Source organism: Leptonychotes weddellii, chromosome 1, assembly GCF_054177405.1.
Source record: "Leptonychotes weddellii isolate Sample4059 chromosome 1, ASM5417740v2, whole genome shotgun sequence".
Taxonomy (NCBI): Eukaryota; Metazoa; Chordata; class Mammalia; order Carnivora; family Phocidae; genus Leptonychotes; species Leptonychotes weddellii.
This window is the reverse complement of record NC_138369.1, coordinates 86963616-86973607: the sequence shown is the minus strand read 5'-3', so window position 1 is coordinate 86973607 and position 9992 is coordinate 86963616. Positions and strand designations below refer to the sequence as shown.

At 37.5% G+C, this 9992-nt stretch overlaps 1 pseudogene; it reads left to right on the top strand.

Moving 5' to 3' along the window:
• Window positions 1-6052: 6052 nt before the first annotated feature.
• LOC102744387 (T-complex protein 1 subunit zeta pseudogene) lies at window positions 6053-7967 on the top strand (annotated as a pseudogene).
• Window positions 7968-9992: the final 2025 nt, after the last annotated feature.

Below are 9992 nucleotides of genomic sequence, written 5' to 3'. Positions count from 1 at the left end.
TAAATCATAAATAAAAAAAAACTGTGATTCAAGGGATTAAACAACCTGCCAATGATCATCTATTTAGCTCCTTAGGAAATGCCTTAGTCAGCTTGGACAGCCACTACAATATACCACAAACTAAGGGCTTAAACAACAGAAATGTATTTTCTCACAGTTCTAGAGGCTGGAAGTCTGAAGTCAGGGTAGCAGCACGGTTGGGTTTTGGTAAGATCTCTCTTTCTGGCTTGCAGATGGTCACCTTCTCCCTGTGTCATCCCATGTAAGGGAGAGAGAGAGCTGTCTCGTATCTATTCTTATAAGAATGCTACTCACTTCAGATCAGGTCCCTACGCCTACAACTTCATTTAACCTCAATTACTTCCATAGGTAAAGACCCTACCTCCAAATACAGTCACATTTGGGGTTATGGTTTCAACATATGACTTTGGGGGGTTACAAACATTCAGTCCATAACAGTAAGCTAGAACCTGAACACAGGTTTGCTTTCTGGATTTGGTATTGGTCTGGTTTGTCTGTCTGTTTGAATCTCCCCAAATACTACCAGACAGCCTATTAATAAACCAAATCTAAAGAAGCTCTGGAGTAAGGGAGAATACCACCTCCAGAGAGTCTTAGCAATGCCTCAGGTTTGTGATCTAGCTTCTAATGGCTTAGAGACAGACTAACAAGACAAGAAATGGTATGACAGGAGGGCAAAGCTCCTAGAATAATGGTTTAGGATTGGTGGAAACAGAGACATAGGGGTCTCGACTGTAAGCCTTAATAAGTAAATTACACTATTCGCGCTGGTGAGTAAATTGTCTCACACAAATTGATCTGTAGGTAATTTTTAAACCAGTGAAATTATTCATTAATTTACCATCTATCTTTCTCTGGAAAAGATTTATTGGAAAAAACAACCAAGTGAGGTTGACATGGGTGGTCTACAGTCTTATCTAAATGACTTCGACACAGATTGTTTTGGTTCTCATTTTGGTTTCAAATATGTATCCTTTCTCCTATACCATTCTTCTTCCTTAAAAGGCAAGGCAATTTTCTGCAGGCCATGAGTGAGAAACATAGGTATGGGGAAGACAGGGAGAGCTATGAATTCTGTTTTCTTTTCTTTTTTTTTTTTTTTAAGATTTTATTTATTTATTTGAGACAGAGAGAATGAGAGAGAGAGAGCACATGAGAGAGGGGAGGGTCAGAGGGAGAAGCAGGCTCCCCGCCGAGCAGGGAGCCCGATGCGGGACTCGATCCAGAGACTCCAAGATCATGACCCGAGCCGAAGGCAGCCGCCCAACCAACTGAGCCACCCAGGCGCCCTGAATTCTGTTTTCTTAATAGAGGGATAGCTATCCATATAATGTCTCCTAAATATAAAAGCCTTTACTTAAGATTCCTTTTCTTGGAAAAAAAATTGTGAAAAATTAACCTCTTTAACAAAGAGGAATCAATATTAATATTTCTCATGTTTTAATAACTCTGCTTATAACCTCAACAGTAACAGAATGAACACAAGACATTCAATGGATGTTTTAAAATTTAAATCAATATCTTCAGTAGGAATGCTGTTCTACTGTTATCAGCATCCAAACAGCACAGAAATTGAAAATAAATGCTAAAAAGTCAAAAAAGCCCAGAATTCTAATAGGCTTATCCAGAAGCTGACATAAATTTACCACCATGCCCATAAAAAGTGAGGCTTTGCCAGAGGAAACTAGACTATCAAAATGTAGAGAAACTCTGTTCAAGGGGGTTTTTAATAAAGGAATCGAACTGATTGTATATATCAATTAGCTGATCTCTACTAGTAAAAAGACATAAACTATACAATTTTGATAGATGAATGCAAATCAAATGACCCTCCCTAAAAGACAAATTAAATGTGTGCCCTTCCACTTTGGCAGTATGTCCATGTTTTGTCAAAACATAAATATTTCTAACATCTTAATTATAGAAGTGGGAGAGGCCAACACAGGCTTTCCTTCAGAAGATGTTACAAAAACAGAGTCCTTTCCTGCACCCTCACCTGGGCACATTCATTTTATTTTTGCTTTCGTGGGTCAGATATTAGGATTTGTGATAAGGGAACTATTCAATGAAACACCTGTGTACTTAAGAAGGAATTGTTGGAAACTCAAGATATTTTGGTTCTTAGTTTTCTTTTGATACGGAATTTGTGGTGGGATTAGTTACTTGCCTACAAACCATCCAGACTGAAGTCTAGCAAGGGCTAATGGAGAACATTATAAGGGGCATTGCCCAAACCAGTGTATCCCAATTAGTGCTACAGAAATCTTTTTAGCAGTGTAAAAATAGTTCTTACATTTTTAAAACTTACCCATTTATGAATCCCTACCCTTGCAACCAAGCAAGTCACTTTAAAATCCACTTAAAAATATTAGGGAGTATTTAGGCATTTTATGTGAGGCAAAAATATTGAAGTTTTTATGGGAATGGTTAATACTTGATATTACTGGCTTAAATTTTGAAAATAAGCATAGAGTTAAAACAATATTATTACTGTTGCTCTTCTAAAAATCACCACCAAGAAAATGCAGTTGGAAAAGTCTACTTATAAGAAGACTACAAAAATTTTTTTTCTTTTTGTCAAATGACAGAATTCTTTGGTGGAATAAGTCTGCTCCCACGTCCCTTGCCCTCTGCTTCTATCTGTATCAGTTTCCTGTGGTGAGTGGCTTCTCACCTCTATTCATGATGTAAGCCTACTTTTGAGCCTTAGAGTGTGTTACTTAAGAGTTTGTCTTCCTCCCTCATTGAAGATAACACCCTCCCACACATGAGGGAGTGAATTCTTTCTAGAGAGAAGGCATCACCACCAGTGTGAGTGATTTCTGAAATGATGTGAGGTCTTAAGCATAAATGAAATGTAAAGAATGGAACCATCTTGATTTTCTCTTCATAGAGGATCTCAATAGGTCACACGCGTTTGAAATTTCTGTTTCCATTAGCTCTTTGATAGACCTGACAGATTGCAACACTTGAGTTTTCCTAGCTTTTCAGCAGATACATAACTGTTTTCTATGAATGACCTACTTAAATTCGACTATAAAATAAATATGTATGAAGTCATTTCAACTGTATTGTAATATCTAAAAAATAATTTTTGGTAATATAATCCACTACATTTTTCTTTAATAAAACTCTGGAATACTGTAACCTTGAAAATCTTTTTCCCCTTTACTATGCCTGCATAATTTTTGAGTTAAAGTCCTGGGGTTTAATAATATTTTTGCTTTTACAGTTTATCATCAATCATAATCATTTCTCCATTTCTCTACTTCATGAATTTAAATGCCATGTTAGCAATTGCTGTTTATCTTTCTTCCAAGAATTAGTTTCCTTTTTATTAGTATGTGTGCATTTTATGAATAACAATACATATTAAATTGCTCAGAAATCTAGACCATAAATCACAGTAAATTGTCAGATTTGAATTTAAATGAAGCTTACATTTAATAAGGAACAATCATATATGCATATATGTCTCTGTGATGCTATGTGCAATATATTTTACATGGACTGGCTCATATTTACCCTTTAAAAGCACCACGATAAAGGACAACTTAATTCTAAGAATATTCTGCACCAAGTATATGCAAGTTTTCAATAGATTGGCAGGCACATATTTTAAAAAAGTTCTAAGCTTGAGAAATGAATTATTCGACTAAACTTGACTCTGTATATATTTATTCCTTCCCATTTCTTTCCCCTTTCTTCTACTGCAACAGAGATCTGATAGGCTTTTTTTTTTTTTTTTAAGATCCGATAGGCTTTTGCTTAACAACTCACACATATTTTAAAATGTAGATTCAAATCTAATATAAGTTTGAGTTGGCAGACATATTCTGCCTATTCAAATTTTATCTCGAATTAAAAAAATCTTAGCAATATAAAAGAGGAAAATAAGAACTTTTTTTGGCATAGAGAAAACATTTGAATAGTGACAATCTGATACTTGAAATTTCAGAAAGCTACCTAATAAAAAAAATGCAAATATCGGTGCCGACATGACCTGCTGCTAAAGTATTCCCCTTACATTTGACTTTTAAAGACTAACAAAGTATAAATGCACAGCATTCACACTATTGGCATATCATTTTCACATAAATATAAACATTCTCCTATTTAAAGATTTAAGAATTGTAATTCCTACAAAGGAGATACTAATTTGTTAAAAATAACTTTAATGATGGCAACTATTTTCTCATGTATTAGAATATGACAGAATTCATTAAAAATGTAAACTAATACTGGTTTATTTATCTCTAGATAGATAGATAGATAGATAGATAGATAGATATGTATGTGGCTTATAATGTAGTGCAAACTGCTTAAGAGAAGAATTAAGGGTAGATGGTAATGAACAAGAATATACAATGAACATACTTTTCATGAAAAGCACAGAGTGTTTCCAGAGTACATGACAATACCTCATACTAGAAAGCTTAGTAAAGCTTAGTAAAGATCTGAGTAACCTCTCTACTAACCTGTTCTTATTCAAGAGGAGTCCTGTGGATTAAATTTCCAATCTGTTCACCCTTTAAGTCTCAAATAACATGAAGTTTCCTTGACTCTCCAAAAACGATCTAATTTCCCTTCAGAGTGCCTCAATTTCCCCATCCAGTTGGCAGTACTTCAGCATCAGAAGTAAGGTAGAAGTCATTACCCCCATAAAAATAGCAAGGTCAGCAGCATAAAGTCCAGGGTGACCTGATCTTCAGGAATCCATGAAGATGGCTAATGTCCATAAGGGACAGAGAGAGATAAGCATAGATGTAACAGGGTGTTGCTTAATATTTATAATCAAATGAGATGAAAGAAGGGTGAGCAGAAGGCAAGGTCAGCTTCTCTAATGGAAACTCACAATCCTGTGCTCAGTTTGCCAACTGGAGCCAGTTTTCAGACTCACAGCATACTGACTGAAAGAGAGGTCTAAGGTCCTCCTCAGGAAGGTAAGTGTATATGGTAGAAATTACCTTAATCCTTCCACAAAGGTACTTAAAGCCACTTATCTTTATCTATTTAATTTGATAATCACATACTACACTGGGGAAAGAAGAATGAACATTTTTACATAAATTTAACTATATGTGTTTTAAAAGCAGAAAAGTAAAACAAAAATAAAGTACAAAAGAGAATAAGAAATTTAGCTTGTAGAATTTTGCCACCTTTTAATTTATGATCTGATTCCCCCAAATCTGTATGAGATGGGACTCATGAATCTGCTATTTCCTCTGTTTCAATTCCCATGTGCTTTTCACAGTGTAAGCATCTTGCTGCACTCCTGAATGTTCATTCAGCGTATTTTTGGTATATTAAGACATATTTCTCTTACAGTTATGTTTTTTTTATGCCCAAGCCATAAAGTTTATTTTGTATTCAAACCAAGAAACAGTGATCCGATTCAATGCTTTTCTGAAGAAAAACTGGCTGTGTTGGGATTTTGAGAGATGGTAGAGGGGGTTGGTCTCGGACACCACAATTTTTAGGGAAATGGAATACTATTCTTGACTCTAAGTAATGTCCATCTTTCTGCATATTTTAGAACATAAGCCACACAGACTCACACCTAAGAACCTAACTATACACAAGTATGTAGAAACCACCCCCCCATTCATGAAAGGAGCAAGACAAGGAACAATAAGAAGAAAACAAGAAGATAGCTGCCCTTTGGGGGATTAAATTTTGGTGGGGAAAAAAAAAACTAATGTTCACACAAAACCCAATAAATAAGAACAACTTTTGGTTAGTATTCTGAAACAGGCAAAGTAATGTGATAGAGAACAGCTGAAAGCATGGGGTGGACATGGTTACCTTAAATAATGCAGTCATAGAAGGGGTTTCTGAGAGGGAGGCTTACAGTGATATCTCAAGATTAAGAAGGATACAACCTTATGAAGAGCCAGGGAAAGAGTGAAGGTCTGAGTGAAGAGTATATCAGAAAAGGGAATAACCTAGTCCAGAAGACCGGGGCAGCAAATGCCTCCTGGCCACGCTGAGCGGGCTCTGGGCCCTCCGCAAGCCGGCTCTCCTCCTCTTCCTGTGCTGGTTAGCTATGGCAGCCGTGAAGACCCTGAAACCCAATGCTGAGGTGGCCCGAGCCCAGGCGGCGCTGGCGGTGAACATCAGCACGGCCCAGGGCCAGCAGGACGTGCTGAGGACCAACTTGGGGCCTAAGGGCACCATGAAGCTTCTTGTTTCTGGTGCTGGAGACATCAAGCTTACTAAGGATGGCAATGTGCTGCTTCATGAAATGCAAATTCAACACCCAACAGCCTCCTTAACAGCCAAAGTAGCAACAGCCCAAGATGACATAACTGGTGATGGTACCACTTCCAATGTTCTAATCATTGGAGAGCTACTGAAGCAGGTGGATCTCTACATTTCGGAAGGTCTTCATCCCAGAATAACAACAGAAGGATTTGAAGCTGCAAAGGAAAAGGCACTTCAGTTTTTGGAACAAGTCAAAGTAAGCAAAGAAATGGACAGGGAAACACTTATAGATGTGGCCAGAACATCTCTACGTACTAAAGTGCATGCTGAACTTGCTGATGTCTTAACAGAGGCTATAGTGGACTCCATTTTGGCCATTAAAAAACAAGATGAACCTATCGACCTCCTCATGGTTGAGATCATGGAGATGAAACATAAATCTGAAACTGATACAAGCTTAATCAGAGGTCTTGTTTTGGGCCATGGGGCATGGCATCAGGATATGAAAAAAAGAGTAGAAGACATGCAATGTGTCATTAGAATATGAGAAAACAGAAGTGAATTCTGGGTTTTTTTACAAGAGTGCAGAAGAGAGAGAGAAACTTGTAAAAGCTGAAAGGAAATTCATTGAAGATAGAGTTAAAAAAATAATAGAACTGAAAAAGAAAGTCCGTGGTGATTCAGATAAAGGATTCATTGTTATTAACCAAAAGGGAATTGACCCCTCTTCCTCAGATGCTCTTGCAAGAGAAGGTATAGTAGCTCTGCATAGAGCTAAAAGGAGAACTATGGAAAGGCTGACTCTTGCTTGCAGTGGAGTAGCTCTAAATTCCTTTGATGACCTAAATCCTGATTGTTTGGGATATGCAGGACTTGTCTATGAATATACATTGGGAGAAGAGAAATTCACTTTCTTTGAGAAATGTAACAATCCTCGCTCTGTCACATTATTGATCAAAGGACCAAATAAGCACACACTCACTCAAATCAAAGATGTAATAAGAGATGGCTTGAGGGCTGTTAAAGATGCTATTGATGATGGCTGTGTGGTTCCGGGTGCAGGTGCAGTGGAAGTGGCAATGGCAGAAGCCTTGATTAAGTACAAGCCCAGTGTAAAGGGCAGGGCTCCACTGGGAGTTCAAGCGTTTGCTGATGCATTACTCATTATTCCCAAGGTACTTGCTCAGAACTCTGCTTTTGACCTTCAGGAAACACTAAAGTTCAAGCAGAACATTCAGAATCAGGTCAGCTTGTGGGGGTGGACTTAAACACAGGTGAGCCAACGGTAGCAGCCGAAGTGGGCCTATGGGATAACTACTGTGTAAAGAAACAGCTGCTTCACTCCTGCACTGTGATTGCCACCAACATACTCCTGGTTGATGAGATCATGCTAGCTGGAATGTCTTCTTTAAAAGGTTGAATTTGAAGCTTCCCTCATGTCATCCAAATCATGAAGACTCCACAGAGTGATCCTAAGAATATAGCGACGGGATTTTTGTCCAAGCCTCAAATAATTTTCAAAAGCATTTTCTTTTCCCATATGAAAAAAAGAGAACACTGACAAATTCTGAAGTTCTGAAATTACAGTATTTTTTTAAATTGCACTGCAGTGTACACACATTAAGCAGGCCGTTTTTACCCAATGAAAAGGATGTTTTGCTTTAGCTTCAGTGATATAAAATTACCATGTGAGATAAGTATATGTTATCTACCTTGTTATTAAATGTTCCTTGAAAAACAAAACAAAACAAAAAAGGGAATAACCTATCCAAAGTTCCCGAGGCAAGAAGCTTGATTTGTATAGAAAGGCACGATGCTGGAGCGAAGCCAACCCGGATATAGGGACGAGAATGAAGATGGAGACATTGGCCCAAAACAAGTTGTCCAAGGCTCTATAGATCAAAGTAAGAGATTCAGAATTTATTGTGAAGGCAGCTGTTACTCAACAAGCTGAAATGCATCTAGCTATCTGATACCAATGTTGTAGAAGCACAAGGTACACTTGACCAGATCCCAATAATAATGAGAGACTAACATTCTTTTTTACATTTTGATAAATTATTCTCAAAAAATCTAAAGAATCTTCTATATTTATAAATATATCAAGGTGAGCACCATGGAGGAAACATACAAAATGGTTCCATAATAGTCCCAGCAGCATCAGCTTTAAAAAGAATCCCCAAAATGGCTATTGGTATATTTGTTCTCTTTCTTGGGCTTTGCAATCACATTTTCAAATATTATTGACTCTCCTCAAGTTTCTCAACTCCACTCCTGCCAAGAAATAACCTTGTTTCCTTGTTCACAGAATAAATTTAGAAAGACATAAGAAAGAAAGAAACCATTAGGGCGCCTGGGTGGCTCAGTTGGTTAGGCGACTGCCTTCGGCTCAGGTCATGATCCTGGAGTCCCAGGATCAAGTCCCACATCAGGCTCCCTGCGCAGCAGGGAGTCTGCTTCTCCCTCTGACCCTCCCTCCTCTCATGCTCTCTCTCTATCTCATTCTCTCTCTCAAATAAATAAATAAAATCTTTAAAAAAAAAAAAAAAGAAACCATTAGATAAGAACTTTTAGGTGGCTCAACTACAAAATATCCAAAAATTCTATTATCTATACTCTTCCTTGTCCTACTTCATAGATACAATAGAGGACCTGGCCCTCCTAATAGCAGTCCTCCTAACTGTGCTTAAAATCCCAGTTCATCTAACATCTCCAGAACTACATTATTTCAATTATCCCTTTTATCTCTTGTATATACAGTTGACTCTTGAACAATGTGAGGGTTAGGGCACTGATCCCCTATGCCATTGAAAATCTAGTACAACTTTTGACTCCCCCAAAACTGAACTTCTAATAGCCTACTACAGACCAGAAGCCTTACCCATAACATAAACAGTTAGTTAACATGTATTTTGTATGTTATATGTATTATATACTGTATTCTTACAATAAAGTAAGCTAGGGAACAGAAAAAGTTATTAGGAAAATCTTAAAGAAGAGAAAATACATTGATAGTTCTGTACTGAATTTATTGAAAAAAAAATTTGTGCAAGCAGACCTGAGTATTTCAAACACTTGTTGTTAATGGTCAGCTGTACAACCTCTTCTTAACAGGGTCCTTTTAGACACACTCAACATTCTCATTAAGACCAAGAAGAAAAAAAAATCCTTAACCCCATATCCTTGTCCACCTATCATCTGATCTCTCTTCTTTATTTGACTGCTAAGCTTCTGCCAGAGTTGACAGCACTGCGGTCTATATTCTCACCTCCTGTTCTCTTCCAAGCACATTCCATTTCAAACTGGCTCCATCGTTCCACTAAGATAACTTGATACTGACATCAATGACCTCCACACGTCGATACGAAATAGGAATTTTCAGTGCTAACGTTACTGACCTCTCTGCAACATTAATACCACAGACCTCTTCCCCTCCTTAAACCACTCTCCCCTTTAGCTCCTGTGCTAAAGCACTGTCTTGGCTTCCCTCTCTCTTCTTAAGGTCTTCCTTCTTGACCTCATTTTCAGTTTCATTCAGTCTTGATTATTGTAAGGCTCAACTCGAAGGTCTCTCATCTTTTCAGTCCTTATTTTCTTCCTAGGAAATATACATATATATTTTTAAAATTCACAGATGGCCTTTAATTTCTATTTCAAGCTCAAACCTTTTTCTGAGTTTTGGTTGTATAAGAAAGAAGTTTCCATCTTCACCCCTGAAAGATACCTTACATTTCATATATCGAATACGAATTCACTGTGGCAGAAAG